This window comes from Lissotriton helveticus, chromosome 8 (genome assembly GCF_964261635.1).
Source record: "Lissotriton helveticus chromosome 8, aLisHel1.1, whole genome shotgun sequence".
NCBI classification, from domain to species: domain Eukaryota; kingdom Metazoa; phylum Chordata; class Amphibia; order Caudata; family Salamandridae; genus Lissotriton; species Lissotriton helveticus.
In genome coordinates this window covers 745,966,712-745,985,339 of record NC_136069.1, presented here as the reverse complement: position 1 = coordinate 745,985,339, position 18,628 = coordinate 745,966,712, and the positions used below count along the sequence as shown (strand labels likewise).

The window sequence follows — 18,628 nt, the reverse complement described above, 5'->3', positions numbered from 1 at the left end:
AGGACTGGTTTCTGGCTATCAGCTGTCATCAGCCAGAATAGCTTGACTCCAGTGGTGTGGAGAGCACGGGACTCACGTCTGAGCATACCCGTCCCACTCGGGGTGACAAATACAAAAACAACAGTTGATGGACAGACTGCAGAATAATGTCATACATTCACCCCAGTACAGAGATCTGGGCCTAAATCCATTGTTTTTTTGCTCACCACACCAACCCAGTTCAGACATGGCCATGTGCAAATCAGCCTTGACCCTGTGCCTCATGGGAACAGTCCAGCCCGAACTGCCAAGCCATGTCTTCCCTGGACTGGAATCAAGCATCCTAGGACTGGTTTCTGGCTATCAGCCATAATCAGCCAGGATAGTTTGATTCCAGTGGTGTGGAGAGCACGGGACTCACGTCTGAGCATACCCATCCCACTCGGGGTGACAAATGCAACAACAACAGTTGATGGACAGAATGCAGAACAATGTCATATATTCACCAGTACAGAGATCTGGGCCTAAATCCATCATTTTTTTGCTCACCACACCAACCCAGTTTAGACATGGCCATATGCAAATCAGCCTTGACCCTGTGCCTTATGGGAACAGTCCAGCCCGAACTCCCAAGCCATGTCTTCCCTGGACCGGAATCAAGCATCCTAGGACAGGTTTCTGGCTATCAGCTGTCATCAGCCAGGACAGCTTGACTCCAGTGGTGTGGAGAGCACGGGACTCACGTCTGAGCATACCCGTCCCACTCGGTGTGACAAATGCAAAAACAACAGATGATGGACAGAATGCAAAACAAGAATGCAGAACAGGAATCAAGCATCCTAGGACCCGTTTCTGGCCATGTCTGAACTGGGGTGGCTTGGTGAGCAAAATAATGATGGATTAAACCCAGATGTCTGACTGGGGATTAATATTTCGCCATTGTGCAACATTCTGTCCATCATCTTGTGTGTTTTGCTGTTCACCCTATGTGTGAAGGGTATGCCCAGACATGGGTCCCGTGCTCACTAAGCCACTGGAGTCAAGCTGTCCTGGCTGAAGGCGGCTGATAGCCAGAAACCGGTCCTAGGATGCTTGATTCCGGTCCAGGGAATACATGGCTTGGCAGTTCGAGCTGGACTGTTCCCATGAGGCACAGGGTCAAGACTGATTTGCATATGGCCATGTCTGAACTGGGGTGGCTTGGTGAGCAAAATAACGATGGATTAAACCTAGATCTGTGACTGAGGGTGAATGTTTTTCCATTGTGCAACATTCCATCCATCACTTGTGTGTTTTGCTGTTCACCCCAAGTAGACAGGTGGTCACTGCTGCCCTTGTCCTTAGCAGATCACATTGCTATAAGCAAGATGATTGTCCTGCCGCGATTTATATATCTCTTCAACAACATTCCTATAACTTTATCACAACAATTTTTTTTAACTCTGAGAACCTTGCTGCTCAGATTGATATGGGGGAAAGCAAGCCAGAGTGGGTTGAAATATACTTATACTGGACTATGCGAAGGAATGGTTCTGTGCGCTAGATTTCTGTATTTACTATCTTTGCACGCAGGCGCAATACGTGTATTACTGGTATCGACCGCACGCCATTACGCCGCATGTTGCAGTGGAGGATTTCGAGGCCCATCCAATACCGATGACGGTACTCATACGCATAGAGGCACTCCAAAGACAGAAATTAATACCACAGATACTACAATCGCTGCCTGGCACGCTATTGGTAGGCTTGCAAATGAACTCCCAATATATGCCCTGGCTCACACCATGAAGCTCTCTTGGTGATGCAGGAAGAGCGTCCAATGCGCTCGCTTAAAGAAGTGGGTATTGATCAAATGCAGGATCTCTATACTGACGGGTCCTTTATCTCCTCCAAAGAGCTCCAATATATCACAAATGAATTGCCACTATTTTAATTCACTATACATAGTCTGAAACTTGCACTCAAAACGCACCACATGACGTTTCCGGAGGAACCATCCTCTCTCTGCAGCTCTCACTGGTGGCACCCACGAGATGTCGAATGGTTACCAGATCATACAAGGTGGTGAGATGTTTAATGGTTACCAGATTATACAAGGTGGTGAGGGATGAAAAAGTGAGGGATGTTGATAAAAGCTTAGCTCGATGGAATAATAGGTTAGATCCACCCCTAACTTCGACTCAGTGGGAACACATTTGCACACTAGCCAGCAAACACACCTCCAATGGTAACTTGGGTATCATTAATTTCAAGTACATTCACCAATTATACCACACACCTCTTAAACTGTAGAAGTTTGGTCTCCTAGATACAAGCAATTGTTAACAACGTGGCCTCCCCGATGCAGATTTTTGGCACTTGGCATGGGACTGTAGGATCGTTTATAAATATTGGGAAGAAGTGGTGGAACGCATGCATTCAATATCAGGTATTCAACTGCTGTGTACACCTCTGATTTGCTTACTCTGTTATGTGCCACAGATTAAAGGGAAATTGGGGAAATTTGTACGAATCGCTCTTCTGCTAGCCAAACGGTAAATAGTGATAATGTGAGAGAGCAAACTGGCTCCTTGTGCTGATCACTGGATCAAAGACATGGTGTATTGTAAAGAAAATCTCGAACTCTACGCTGAAGAACTTCCATCTTCTTCCAAACCTAAGGAACCGTTACGTCAATATCTGCTAGCACAGGCTCAGAATGAACCCATAAATGATGACTAAGTTACATCCCTATCTGCAAATGTGTTACAGCTTGAATGTCCACTTTGGTATGTAGCATTGAGATCAAGGTGTAGGAACATCGCTTATTGGTCAATCACAACTGTTTGTTTTCTTGTTATACTGCCCTGCGTGGCAGCACTGCTGTTTTATTCTTGCCTTGAAATCAATAAAATGTTTTTTTTTAATAAAATCCTTGCTTGCTAGTCGTTAGTCCCTACTTTCTCTCTTCTGTTCCTCCCAAAGAGCAGGGACCTAATGCTATCTCATTCCACCATGGTGCTTTATCTGTTCTCTGGGGGACACTTTTTTTCTTGGGTTCCTTCTCTATTAATGTGTTCAGCTTCAGTGCACTAGCTTGTGACATTTTAATATAGCATTCTTACTCCCACCCCTCTTAACACCACAGTTGTGTTACTGTTGCCTCCCTTGCCATGCCTTCCGCTGGGTTGTTTGTTAATAATTGTCCACACTTCATCATTGCTGCCCCATTTCCAGAGCTCTGCATTGGTTTCGCTTTCACTGTTGTGTATTTTGTCTGATTTCTCTCCCCCTCTCAATCAGTCAGCAGGCTCCAGCCTGGCCTGACTCACAGCAGAGCAGCAGAGTCAGGTGGACGAGAGTGAAGTTTGTGCTGCAGCCTGCCTCAGAGCAGAGGACCCTTCTGTCTGTGGCTGCTCCTCTCAGCACAACCCTCCCTCTCCACAGGTATGGGCTCTTTCTACAAGCGTAGCGATCTTTCATGAGTGCAGCACTGGTTTTGGTTTACTTGTCGTGTCCCTTCCCCACACCTCCACCTCACTCTCTCTGCTTTCCCTCCTATCTCCATTCCAATCAGTCACAGGACTCCAGCAGGTGGCAGAGGCCCGTGTCCCTGGCCAGACCGTTGCCGGAATTAACCCTGATCTGATCATCAGACATAATGCTGAACCCTGTTTTCGTGAATACCTCCTTTGTTTACTCTATGATACCAATATGCAAAGACCCTCTTTCATCTAGGTGCTCTCAACCTCTGCTGGTCTGAGTAGCGAGAGGAGAACCCTAAGAAATCACACCGACACAAGATTTTTTTTTTTTTAATTCAGCCAGCTGCTTTTTAGGTCTTGCCTTCGCAGCGCGCATGCGCTGCTAGGCAAAAGGACCCTATCCCGTAGCTTTGGCTTTTCAGCCAAGCACCTGCACGAGTTCCATTGCCATCAATGGCAACGCGTGCACATCAGGACATCCACTCGCGGGAGCGCGCGCCACCATCTGGCAGCAATTATCGCTCCCACAAGTGAATCATGCCCGCCCCGCCTCTCCCCCCCACCGCGCAAGGGGCGTGTGTGGATGTGCTTGTTTATTAATTGTAATTCATACAAGTAAAAGACTGTGTGGTACTGATTAGCTTAACCCGAGCTGTATTTTCAGTGCGCCATTCGTTCTGTACGTGTATTTAACATCACTAGAATGAATTCCTTCACACTTCACTTGGCAAAGTATTTACTTAAAGCCTGTTCTCCAACTCGGTTCGACTATTACATGTTGCTCACAATCTTAGAATACAATAGAGCGACTGAGTCAATCTGCCACGCACCCGTGGCTTACATCACAGGAGTCACACGAAAACAAAGAGGTGTTTTGTTAGCAAACTTCCTGATGACCCAGTCAGAGTGGGAGTCCCGTGTGTGTGCGGTACATGCCTCGCGCTCGACGAGGTGACACCATGAGCAGACACCACCGGAGCTCGGGAGTGACAGGGGACCCGAGGAGAGCTTCACATTATGTGATTTGTCGGGTGCTGCAGTGCCTCAGAGGGCGTTCCCGTGATGGAGAGCAGTCGGCAGTCCCCCCACCTCCTCCCAGATCCAGCTGTCCCCTGAACAAGCAAAACTAAGCCTACTCCAGGCTCTGGGCATCAAAAAGTCACTGCAAGGTCTGCCGTCACCCAAGCTTGAATGCCTCGCGCAGTAAGTGCATGAGCCTACGCAGCTGCGCGGAATGTTGAGCCTGGTTTTCACAACACCAGAGGTATTTATGTTTTACGATACATTCTACTTTATAACGATTTTTTTTTTCAACGTCGAGAAATTGCTACTGTCTTTTGACTTTTACACTAAAAGTGTTGCGCATTTGCACTTAAATATAAATAGCTATATAAGCATATTGGCGCGGAAGGAACACATGGGGATAGCGATTCAATGCTGAAATGTTAACGAAAGCAGCAGAGAAGTAGTATTATTGTGTGGGAAATAAAGCACAGATTCATGGAGAGTTTATGATCCTGGAACGCTATCCTACACGTTTGCGTTTAGAATGACACACCTGCCTTACTTTTGTTGAGCCTGACCAATGTGTCCCTGTTTCTTTGTCATTGTCAGACATTACATGTGTGCACCATCAAAGTTATCATTTTTACCTAAATACTCCTTTTGTAGGTTACCTGATGAGCCGCAGGGATGGGCGTCTAAAAATGTTTCTAGTGTACTGATACTTTGGACTTCATTTAAAATGTAATTTTGCAAATGGCCGGCGAACATGTGCTTACACGCCGGTAATGGCTTGGTGAATCTACAACTTCTCCCATTTAGCTCTAGTGAGCAGAACTGAACCTTCAAAAACTTTGAAGAGATTAATTCAACTGTACAAGTAGAATTTTGCGTCAGAGATGGGAGGATGTGGCCTATTGATTAAAGTTACTAACATTAGAGCCTAAAGACATAGGTTTAAATCCTGTCCTTGGTGTTTGACTTGACATAGTGTGATTGTAGACAAATCCCGTGACCCTTCACACCCTCTCCCTTTTAGCTCTGTTCTGTAGAACTGAACTTTCAAGAGCTTTGATGATAATAAATCTACCTTACAGTGGAAGTTTGTGTCACAGTGGTAGGAGGATGTGTCCGATTGGTTAAAGTTACTTACATTACAGTCCAAAGACCTAGATTCAGATGCTATTTTGACAAGCAAAGCTTACATTGGCACCTGCACAACTTGCAGAATCTAACACAGACAAGAGCTTGAAATAAAAGGATACTGTGATCGAGTGAGATACACACTACACTTGTCCCCAAAAAACTGTGGGGCATATTACCAAGGGTGGCGATAGGCAATTATCGCCGGTTTAGTGGCAGTTTTCGTCCGCTAAGCGGCAATAATTCTATCACTCTATTAGCAAGCTGTCGCTAACTGATGTTAGTGACAGCTTTTGGGCGATAGCGAGCGGTTTGGGGCCCGCTTTGCATGTCAGCGATATTTATTGAAAGCAGTCGCTAACGTCGCTATCGCCTATTAGCAAGGCAGGCGTAGCGATGGAAATATACCCGCTATCGCCAAAAACTAACACCTGCTCAGACCAGTTCTTAGCCATGTTATCCAATGGGAGGTGGATAACATGGCTAAGAGCTTTTCATCGCTAATGCCTGAATATCGCTGTATTCTCAGCGATATTCACGCATTTCGCCGCTATCGCTGGATATTTTAGCACAATGGAGAAAAACGTTGCTCATAGCATGTTTTCTCCGTTAACATATCCAGCGATAGGCAGCAATAAAAAAATCGTCGCTAAGCCTATTTAGCGATAATTATCGCTACTTGTTGGTAATATGCCCCTGTATACGTGGATTTTCTCCAGCAAATAGCTTCTATTTTAATTGTTTATTTACATGATTCTTCTAAAGCGCGGACCAGGGCTCCAGAGCGTCAGACTTGATAGAGGAAAAGCAAGAACAATGAAAAAATTACCAGTGAAAACAGATTATAAAGAACGGCACACTACATAGTGGCATGCTATTGTGGCATGCATGGAGTGCACAACGAGGGATTCCTTCATATCAGAGTCGTTCGAAATGAAGTGTAAAAATCTGCTACAGTGCTCTTCCTTTGGGTCTATTAAGACCTCAAACGGAAAATCTACATAGGTTTTCATGAAACCATACCTTGAGCAATAAGCCTTGTCTCACTGACGCAGTATACCCACACTAATATGGCGCATGCCAAAATTCTTCTTCATACTGCAGTCTGGCCTGCAAGATCACTCAGACCCAAGAGAACATTTGTTTTCCTGCATTTAAAAAGACTACAGGGATGCTGTAACCCCTCTGTTTGTGGTAAATGTGAGAAGCGTATTTACATGTGGCCTACAGCGCCTGCAGCTAATCTCCCATTACAGAAATGTACAGTAACCTCGCTTTTAGTTCACAGTGCAGGTCAGTTGTGCTGTATTTAGTGCTTTGTAAAACAACCTTTAACAATTTGTAATCACTATTCATTGTGGAGGCAACACACCTGTAAAATTAGTAAACTAAAAAAAGTATGCTATAGGTGTTTCTCGTTGTTTCTTTACATGCCCGACACTACTGTGTAGTAGTCTGTGAAGCAAAGTAAATGTCGCTCACGACGGGTGGGTGACAATGGATCTGCTGCTTGATAGTGTCCACAGAGTTCTGCCAACTTCCTTCAATCAAAGCATATATGAATGGATTTCAAGCCCTGTATCTTGTATGATAAAAGAAAGGAAAACAATCACTTGTAGGCGTCAAAAGATCCTTTCTTTGGTTTTCGTCCTGTCGAAGGGTGTCTGGTTTGTGATGGATCCCTGCCGGCCTTTGCTAAACAGGTTATACCTCCTCAGTACGTGGTCTCTGGTTCCACACATTATCAGTGTCATGCGTGTTCTACTGTTTGGAAGAAGCCTCTCTAGCTTGGCATTAGCACATGTAAAGAAAGGGCATTTGAATCAGAAAGTGGAACATTCGCAGTTTGACACGAGAAACATGACGTTTTAAAAAATAAGATTAGAAAAATAAATACAAAATGTCATTAAAAGTTACATCCTAAGTAGATTGCTGTAGTGTGGTGTGTGCAGCGAGTTGAGAGATGTGTGAATTTGTAAAAAGCTGCTCGGGCCCAAAGTTTTTTCTTAAGAGTACCCGCAACCTGCACTGCGGAATGTTGGCTTGCAGAATTTTAAGGCTATCGAGTTTTGGTTCCACTTCATGCCTCTTCCACCACCCTACACTTTCTCTTCTTTAAGTAATTCTTCCAAGTTCTCTTTAATCTCTGCTTTCCCTCTTTGCCACTCTTTCTTTAAACCATATTTTCATTTCATCTATTCTCACTCTAGCTCAGGGTCAAAGTCTGGTAATAGAAAAATGAAAGTTGGTCCCCATAAATGAATGTGAGTGCCCACCACCTGTAAGCGTCTACACAAATTAAGTACTGGTTTCAGCTCCCCTGTTGAGTAGTGAGGGTCGTTTTTGAAAATACCCTTTCTGGTCAGTTTGTGAATGTTAACAGTGGAATCTGTGTATTTACCAAGGGGTTCTACTTAATAGAAAAGTGCACGAAAACTTGAAACATGCCTGATTGTGTTATGAACATTGCCCACCTGTGATTCAGTTTACCTAATGCAATCCAAATCATCTATAGCTTCATCCTACAAGGTGCTGTATAGTGCTCTAAACTTCGCAGTGTTCTTTAGGTTTTTTTGTGCCTTTCTAGTGCTCATACAAGTATTTTTTTGTCCACACATTACTTTTAATGTTGTCTACTAAGTGTCTTTCTTTTTAACTTGTTGCTTGACATGTTGTGGTGATTTATCTTTTGGACTCTCATTCTTTGGTTGCTAAAGTTTGGATGGGCCTGTAACTAGTCCCTTTGACTAGTGTCTGCCTTTCAGTCCTCTTGCCACACTCGCTTACTTAAGTTTCAGAATATCCGTATCTCAGTAAATGTCATGACATGCAGGTTTGATTTCAGAATACAAGAGTCAGAGATCAGGATTACCATGACTGTTCTTCATTGGAAATAAGACGAAGAGCGATTTTGACAAAGGCAGCCACTGCATGTACCAGCAGCACCTGGGAGACACGTGGGAGGAGTAAATTCACAGACAGAAGGATGTGTCTTCTCTCTATCCGAGACCAAATAGGACTAGGGACACATTCAGATGAGCGTGATATTCGGTTTACAATTCCTCAAGCGTCAACGCTATGAAGTCTGGTCAGTGCATAAGTGCTGCATACAGACTTTGGGGGAGGGGAGCGTGGTCTGTTGCAGAGACTGGTCTCATCGAAGTTCAGAATGGAACTATATACATACGCCCACACTGTAGACCCTTTTTGCTGCTGTTGCCACCTTCTGGTAAAAACAGGATCTCAACATAATTGCTAAGGGATACTGTGTTAATAAACTTCTGAGAGATCTGGTATTGAAGCATTTATTGTAATTCTTTTTCTCCAGAGGCTTCCAACATGTATTATTCCATGAGTTTCTGATGGAAATAAAAAGCGATGGGTGGATTGCACAAATTATTCTCAGCCACTAGTAATTACTTGGGTCTGCCATCTAGTCCATCATTGTTTTGGTCACTGGAGCACCTCAGGCATGAACTAGCCACTTTCTAATCAGTCCTGATTCCGCTCCAGTATGAATCATCCACCCAAATCACCTGGGTAGATCTCCTCTGAAAGGGAACACAATCAACCGCAGATTGGTTTCTGCCTATTTGGGCCTCATCAGTAGGGTGCAATTTGAGGCACATGGCAGAGTGAGCATGGGTCTGAGGTCTGGGTTACCCGTGTCACTTAGGGTGTTGCATTGAGGGGAAAAAATCTGATAGGTGCATTGCTTGAATTAATCTCAGCCAGTGGCAATTACTCTGGGCCACAATCCAGTCCATCTCTTGAGTTCCTAATACCCATATGAATATAGATATGAGTTTTGTTGTGCATTACCGCCTTGCAAGACCAAGCAAAATAGTGATGTGTCCCATGCGTGGGTTTGATCGGTTGTCTATGAAGAGCACTAGAGGTTATGTGGTGGGTTTTCTGATCTTGTGAACTGTGAGAGATTTAGCAGCAAAGAGCTGTGGTTAGACATAGAGAAAAGATCGTTAGTCTGTGAGCATTTCTTTCCTTTTACAAGGGGATTTTTATGTGTGTGATGGAAACCTGTAGGTGTTTCACTGTGCATCTGCACTTCATCATTTATGTGTGTGTTGGTGTGGCCCTCGTTTTTTGTATATTCTTTGCATGCACTAAGCAAAAGCTGCACCTATTGATACTGTTAATGCTTGTTGCCAATCCCTTTGATGCTATTCATGCAGTTTGTGCTCCTACTTCCGCCTTTTTTTTTACTCAACTTGATTTGTCCTTGGTACTATATGTTCCCAGGCCTATCAATAATTATCTTTTTAGGCCGGGCCTGAGCAGCGCATACGCTGCGATGCATGCTATTGCCGAGTATACACTTGAAGCTCCACCCACTCTCCGCCCATATTATTCATTGAGTTTTGTCATTGTCCTTTAAAAATGCTGACTTCTGATTCGTTAATATGCTTGTTTTGCTTTGCTAGTGCTGAGATCTAGAAGGCCGGAGCCGAGATAGCGCGCTGCTTCCAAGTCAATTGAACAAGAAATTATAGAATGCTACAATGTCTCTTGATATGCCTGCCCTCATTCTTAGAGGCCTGGGGCCATATTACACAGAGTACCCCTGGGGCACAACGGGCCTGTACACCCGTTGTTTGTGTCCCCTGGTCACTAATGTGTTACTGCAGGGGTGAGAGACTCAATTTCAATTTCAAAAAGCTTTTATTCGATTTGTACATACAAATCATACAAGCATAATAAGATACATAGTTAAGATTTTAAAATCGCCATATGAACACAGATAAGAAAGGAGGTAGGAAGATGTGCAAAGGCTAGTGTGCAACAATTAAAAGGTAATCTTGCCTTTTTAAATCAACAGACTGTTACAGAAATACAAGACATTCATAAATGAACAGACAGGAAATCGGTAGGGTTTACTTGATAAACATTTCCTGGCAGCTGTACATTTCAATTTAGATAATCATAGCATACTGTGGACATCAACAGGTAAAAATAATACCTTAATTACAAAAATTAGTATAAAACTTGGAAACATATATATACAGACAGGAGTGTAAAAGGTAATAGCAGCATAATACAATTCCTGGCAGCTGTATAACATAAGTACAGACAGGTAAGTGTAAAAGATATTATAATACAATACTTTTCCTGGCAGCTGTACACTTTAAAATAAAAGTAGCCAGAAAAAAGCAGATCTCCTCATTCTCCAATGAGGATAAAAGTATCAGTGCGGTTTCTGTGGTACGAATGTTATACTTTATAAAAATCGGTTTAAGGTATTTTAACCTAAGAAAATGAAAAAATTTACAGAAGAGTAAAAAATGGCAACTACTCTGGCGGGAAGTATTGTCGCACGGGCAGGGTGTCTCTGATCTGGCTCTCGCGTTTGGAAATGCAACCAAATGGTGAACAATACCCAATCTGACACGTGTTAAAACATACTGATGAGAGGGACGGGTCACGTACACAAGGTAGGGTTGGAGCACGGAAATTAAATTCAGGTCTTCATAAAATTTCGCGGTAATTAGATTACCAGAAATGTTATCTCGCTCTGCCTTTTGAAAATTTAGAAACGTTGTCTTAATTTCTTTTTTTGGAATAGAAACAACCTCTTCTGGCTCACGGAACACATCAATATTAAAAAGAAGGAGATACCAGCGATGAATGTATCTCAACCACTGTATGCGTGAAGAATGGTGCAAACCTATACAGTCAAGAATAATATCTTGAGTGAATCGAGTCTCTGGCTTAGCCCAAATAGAGCGCCACAATAAAAGTGGCCGCACTGCTGCTAAGTCAGAAATAAACTCGACCCCGACCTCTTCATGGATCAGTTGAACAGAGGCAGAAGGGGGAACACATAACAACCTCCTTAGAAACTTATTTTCCTCCTTCTGCAGGGATGTGCCCTCGCTGTGGCCCCATACACCTGCCCCATACAGTGCAGAAGAGACACAACAAACATTATATATGTTCATCATGTCTGGAATGCTTCGTGTGCCAAGTTTAGAGGCAAATCGAAAAATACTGCTGGTGGACCGCAGCATTTTTAATCTAATGGAATCAAATTCGGAGGTCCAAGTCCCTCTATTATTGAATGTAATTCCCAGATAACAAAAGGATTTAACATGAGTCAGACTCAGATGAGAGAGACTCATGTGCAGCCCCTTCTGTAATACTGATAGCACTGGGGCACATGAGGCGCTATTTGAGAGACGCTCCCTTATTTGCATGGAGGTGAGGACTCATTCAAATGATGGAAACACTTTACCTCTGCACCCATTGTGGACTGGGGCGCAGAGGGAAACAGGCTCATGGAAGGCGCACTGACAGTGCGCCATAAGATGTGGTGCACTGTCAGCGCACCTCCTTAAGGCAGTCCTCTGGAGAGTAGAAAGGGGGTCCCATGGACGCTCCAGACATCCCCCTGCAGGAAGGTGCATACACTCACTGTGCCTGTCTGCTATGGGATCTCTCTCCCCTCTTTAAAGTGCAAGCGGCAATACGCCTTCCATGTGAAGCACGGACCAGCTTGTAAACAGCCACTCCATATTTCACTACATATGCTACCCCGAGGGCAGGTGTGGGATTGCAGCTGCCCCGAGGGCGCACATTCACTGTAATAGGGTACACTGTCCCTGTTTGTACTCATTGCACCAGTTTAACGGTGTGCCGTGGCGTAAACAAGGACAATGCACCCTATCTGTAATACAAGCCCTGTGTATAACAAGCATTGGCATATCCAATAATCTCTCACCTTTGGGACCTTATAAGTATTTGGTTATGTATCACAATTTCCTTGGTCCTAAAGGCGAGACCTATTGGCTATGCCAATGCTTGTTCTATGTTGGGACTAGCAATTGTTCTTTTAATTAAGCGGTATAGGCTTACAAGTCTTAAAATATCTTTCCTTCTGAGCAGGAGCTGCCATCTGCACACAATCCAAAACCTAATTCACAAAAGTGTCAACAACATAGGAATGTTACTGATGTGCGATGCCAGCAGTGTTAACAGCTTGTGACCAAAATACCTCAGATGCAATCTCGCCACTGCTCATCAACCGGAGGTACTTCTTTGTTGAACTACTTTTATAAATGGGGACACGCATGTCAAAAACATTTTCAGGTTTGATGAACAATATATACTCAATGAAAAAGTAAATTAAATATGTGGCCGTTTTGATTCTTTGATCGTCACATGAAACTCGTTATTGGAATATCATTGGTGCTATGAGCTGCGGGTATGATTTCCACCAAAGTAAATTATTCCAGACCAGATCTGTTCTAGTACATTTGAAGTGGAGCAATTACGAACAACAAGATTTTCGGCAAATTAACATTAGCTACTCATTAAAGCACACATTTGTGCTTGGAAACGCTTTATCGTGGCCCAAATTTGCTCAAAGGAAAGGAAGCCACATGCCACAGTCTTGCACAAATATAGCACTTAGGCACTTTCTCACAAATAGCACACCAGTATGTACTTTTTCACAATCACCTTCACAATAGTAACTCTTGCATTAAATAAAAGATTTTCTGAAAACACTAGATTGCTAGGTAAAGTCTCACTCTCAGGTACTGCTTTGCCCAAAAACAAAAAAGCATTTGCAAAGAAATAGATCTTCCCATTACAGAAAGTTTGGGCTATTGACGTTGCATTATTATTGACAACGCCAATAGCTCAAACTTTCAGTAATGCGAGACCTATTTATTTATTTACTCCATTTCTAAAGCGCACTATCACCTAAAAAAGGCTTCTTGGAGCTATTGCATTGCAAATACTTTTTATATCTTGGACACAAGTGGCTAATTTTTGCAATGGAGAAAATAAATGAGATCATCCTAAACTTTGATTCATCCAGGAAGCATTGCATATTAGCTTCTTGGTCGTTTGATTGGTCGGCGGTATCTTTTGTATCCAAAGGGACCTCAATCCCTATTTCTACAACTACTTCTGTTAAAAATCAAGTTATCCTTTCAAACGCTCTGATCAAACTGTAGGAGAAGTAAAACACCCAGGAACCATGTACAGGATACTGCTTGTGTTGGAAGTACATGTTTTACATTGCATGTCAGACTTTCTCCCTTGGAAGAGGAAGATATTAGTGACTTTATAGAAAATGCATCTTAATTTCAGCTTCTGAAGCACCAGCCACCATTTTGGTGAGATAATCATGAGAGAAACTGTTTTCTCAAAAAGGTGGTTCAACGAGTTGAAGCAGATGGTCAGTGATATTCACAGCGTAAAATCCCCTTAGAACTAACCATAATTCCTAAAACTACTATGGCAACATCAATAAATGATTGATATTGTAACTTCAATATGGTATTACCCTTTTGGTGACTCATAACTAGGCATTCACTATGGTGCATTTCAAAAGGGCAAACAAGGCAGTCACTAAAAGGAAAAACAGCATGTATTCGCCTTGAACCCTAATAACCTTCCCTTCCCTCTGGACAAAACTGCTTACTTGTAAACTGTTGGATGAATACAATATTCCACTGAAAGTCCTCTACTGCATTATATTCAACTGGCTGGGGAAAATGGTTCAGGTTTACAGGAAGAGGTACATTTGTTATGGTGTCTTTTTTGATCTCTGAATATTTTATACATTTATCCTGCTGGTCATTTATTGACTCATTGTAAACATCAATAGGTGAGTTTAATATTTTATGTGAAGTGTTTGGTATTTCAAATATTCCACTTTTATATTCTGCATCCCCACACCTCTTCTAATAATTATTTCTGGTGATAATAATCACCAATGAAAATGAATCTTTCTGTAAATTTTTATATTTTGTGTATGCCATTTTGTGCCCCCTTTGTAGAGTTTTCGCATTTTGCAATTCCTTTCATTCAGTAAACCACAGGGTTTCTGAACACTAAATCCAGGACTGGCCATAGCAGGCATCGGGCATTTCCCTGGTGGGCTGCCAGGGTGGGGGCCTGGTTTGGGCCCTTGGTGGGAAGTTTTTGTTATCAGGGATCAGCAATATCGGCCCCTATAACAAACTTGGCCAAAACCGGCCTCAGCAAACAGCTTGTTCGCACCTCCTACCCCCCAAACCCCTGCCCCCGGGGACAGCCAAGCAGTTTGCCAGGGCTGGTTTCGATTCCTAGTCCGGCCCTGATTAAATAGGTTTAGGAAACCAAACCGAATCGCTATTTGGAAGAGGCATATTAAGGGTGAACCTTTCAAATGCCGATTGTCCCTTCCAAATGCCGATTTTTTATGGTATGACTTAATGTTTTGCAACAGAAATCTGGCCACAAGACATTGATATTTTACCACAGTTCATAGTTGGTGTTAACCCATTCTTCACAAATGGGAATGGTACCTAGGGATCCCTTTCTCTCTGCATAGACAAAAACATGGGGAAGCTGCCTACTCCAAACAAGAGTTTGTAAAACATTTTGTTTTTTTGGGGGGGGAAAATGGGCTCGATTAAAAGGAAAAATGTTGCTTTATTTAAAAGAAATCACAGATTTGGTAGTCTGCTGACCCCACCAGGCCCCCATCCCTACAATGGCAATAAATCTTAGGGGATTGCAATTTGCGACCAGGTGCATTAATATTCATGAGGCAGGTCGGATTGCGACCCCCCATGACTTAGGGCCAGATGTACAACCTGCCAAATAGTAACTCACAAATTGCATCACTTTTGTGACTCACAATTTGTGACTCACTATTTGGCATGTACAACAGTGTCTTGGACACTGTTTGCAATTCCCAATGGGGTGGCAAAATGCAAGGCTCATAAATATTAATGAGCCACTCGCATTTTGCGACCCCATTTGGAATAGCTGGTTCTCCTAGGGACGGTGGCCTGCAGGGCTCAGCAGACCACCATGTCTGGGACTGCTTTTAGATAAAACCGCTTTTTTTTTCTTAAATGTAGCCTGTTTTCCTTAAAGGAAAATAGGATGCATTCTAAACGAAAAATAAATAAAACGTTTTCGTTTCATTTTGGACCACTGCCTGCCCTTAAAAAATAATTTTGCCTGCATGTGCAAAGGGGTAGGGGTCCCCTGGGGACCACTTTCTATTTGCAAATGCATTCACACCTTCTTGAAGTAGGTGTTAATATGCGAGTGATTTGCAACCACAATTGCTGTCGCAAAACATTCGAACATGGCTGTGGAGTCGCTATTTGGAAGGGGACGCCCATCCAAATACTGAGTCGCATGGCAGTAATTTCCAAGTCACAATTTATTTGCGACTCGCAAAATAGTGTTTGTACACAGGGCTGGACTGGCTACCGGGCAGTTGTGTGTGCTGCCGTGCTGGGGGCTAATTTCGTTGATGGGGACCTGCGTGTGCAAAACGAAATTCGTTTTGCTTTTTTTATTTCAAATCGCACGCAGGTCCCCATCAACGAAATAAGCCCCCACACCTGAGAAATTAGCCCCTAGCTCGGCAGCACACACAACTGCCCGGTAGCCAGTCCGGCCCTGTTTGTACATGGACCCATGGTTTTTAGCGTGCGTAAACCGGTCTAAGACCCGTTTGCGCACCCTAAAAAATGTCGTACATCTGGCCCTTAGTATTTTGTGAACGAACCTATTAGTACACAAGTTGGTCCACAAAATATCAATGCATTTGGTAAAGTCGGTGGGCAAGTTGTGATACCTTTCACGCAAAAAATAACAACAAATCAAAATGGCACAATGCTGGTGGACTGTTGCCTAAAACCTAGGCTAGCAACGGCGCTTAGTTTTTCTGTGCCAAGTGCTTCCTGAGCTGTGGGCTTTTCCTTGACGAGAAATTACCTCTGGGAATGAATGAAATTTTTAGTTTCCAAACTTAAACATAATAGATTGCATTTCATACTGATGTTCTCTACATGCCTTTTTGTCTTCAAATGTATCTGACTTGTATGCTTTCTCTTTCACATTATGAGCTGACTTTCCCATAAAGTAGTTCTCGTTGTCTGCTTCCTGATTGCATAATGTACAGTGCTTCGGGAAGAGGCGCGTCATAGATACATTTCTTACCTCCGTCTTTCAGTTGATTTCGTTCGGTACTTGTCAAACTTCGACAGAGGTCATGCTGGCCGTGGCTGATTTCTAGAATGACTGCTTACAAGATGAAAAGCCTGCATCGTCGAGCAGAGAAGTGAAAATACGAACTGCTGAAGCTCGTTGTTCTGGCAGCAATTAAGGCAGCACAGTCTTCCAAGTCACGAGGCAAATAACAGACAAAGTCACGCCCCTATTTCGAGCAGACAAAACTGTGCCCATGATTGAATATAGTCAATATTTGCTCCTGTGTACTGTAGGGTTGCCATGAGCAGCGCTGACCTTCAGGGCTTTAGGGGAAAGGTAGTGAATGTCTAATGTTGCTTGTCTTAGAGGTTCCTGTACATATATGATAAAGACTCTTCAAAATCCAAAACATTATATTCCTTTATAATGTGATGTTACATTGAGTGACAACTGTTTGAAGTGATTCTAATCATGAACCTAGAAACATGCATGCCCCACATCACACTGCCCTGATGACGCTGCTATTATAAAACAAAGAGGAAAGTCACCAGCTTCTTTGTCTCCCCTATGTGCCTTATGGTGTTACTCTAGATGGAGTAACATCCTAGGGCCTCATTTATGAAAAGTGACGCATCGCTGCGTGAAAACAGCAATGCGTCACTTTTGACTGCGCCCTCCTTGCGACACCAATGATGCGTCATATTTACAGTATGATGCATCATGGCGCAAGGAGTTACAGATACGTCAGAATTTCTGACGTATCTGTATGGCGCAAAAGTGACGCATTGCTGGAGTGTGTCACAAAAGTGACGCAACTCCAGCAATGAGACCTTTCACATGGAGCAAGCCCATGTGAAAGGGCCTGCGTCAGTCTTACGCCTGCTGTGAGGCAAGCGTAAGAAATTGACGCATTTGTGTCCTAGAAGTGGCGCAATGAAATCTTATAGATTTCACTGCGTCACTTCTATGACTCTTTCTTGCATCAGAAGGACCCCCTGCATACATTATACCTGGAGTAGGTATGATGTAGCGCAGGGGTTTACAAAGTGACGCATCTACCTAGATGCGTCACTTTGTAAATATGGTGCAACAGGGCACATTTTTGACGCTGCTGTTGCGTCACAAAAAGTGAAGCACCGGCAGCGTAAAAGTGACGCACGGCCTCATAAATGAGGCCCCTAGTCTTTTGTTGTCAGTCAGAGCACACTTTGAACTGATGTATGTCAAGGTGTTGTCATGTGATGGTGAAGCAAACGGAGGCACTGTGAAAAAAGTAGCTGCCTAGGATCGCACAATGTGGTCATGTGGAAGCCAGGATTGATGCATCCGGGTTTCACGTTGTGCAGTTCTGCCACTACATGGTTATCTCTGCCCCTAGCACGTAATGCTTTGGGTATAATTCTTTGAGGCGCCAAATCAGTGTACTATGTTGAATACTTCTGGACAATACATGTTTCAGAAAGATTTGTGGTGGTAGTGTTTGGGGAGGGTGGCTATATGATAGTGCAGCAGTCGCCAGGCAATAATGTGAGAATCAACAGGAGAGGGGTTTTGGTTCCGCCCAGATGTCGGGGGTCATATTTACATGATTTTATTGGGCAGAAGATGGGCGCTTCCTCTCAAAGAGTGCGTGTATTGGCTGCCTCTTAACATGGTCACTATGTCAAAGCCTGATGTCATGCAGCAGACTGGCTTAGGCCTAGAGTAGAATAGAACATTGCATGCTGTGGTTTGCAGTCCTAACACAAGGGTTCAGCTTCTACTATCAGCCCCAGGTCGTAGCGTAAAACGATTACAATCTCCTTGATGCTTTATTATGAACAAAATGCCTTGTTGTTTTAGGTAGTATATCTCGGACAGAGCCGTGGGTGCTCTGCACTGAGAGGTGATGGGACTGTGCTCCAGAGTCAAACTCCCTGGTGATGGAATGCCTGAAGCCATGTAGGGCATGATGTCTGCGTGCAATATCTTTTCTTGGGAAAGGATGGCCCGACTCTCCTTGTGCTCTGTAAGCTGCACTGTAAACAGTGTCCCTAGCAGATTCTGAAGGAGCTGGAAGTGGATTCTGTTGCTTT

The 18,628-nt window shown here is 43.5% G+C and overlaps 1 protein-coding gene across 3 annotated transcripts in view; it reads right to left on the bottom strand.

The window, feature by feature from the left end:
• Positions 1–16,731, bottom strand: part of LOC144772899 (arylsulfatase D-like) — a 417,503-nt gene extending 400,772 nt beyond the window's left edge. The window contains exon 1 of one of the 3 annotated variants that reach the window (XM_078657579.1): positions 16,563–16,731. The gene's annotated coding sequence lies outside the window, so the exon portion shown is untranslated. The remainder of the gene's footprint in view (positions 1–16,562) is intronic. The other 2 variants (XM_078657576.1, XM_078657575.1) reach the window with 2 other exon arrangements.
• Between the last annotated feature and the right edge of the window lie 1,897 nt (positions 16,732–18,628).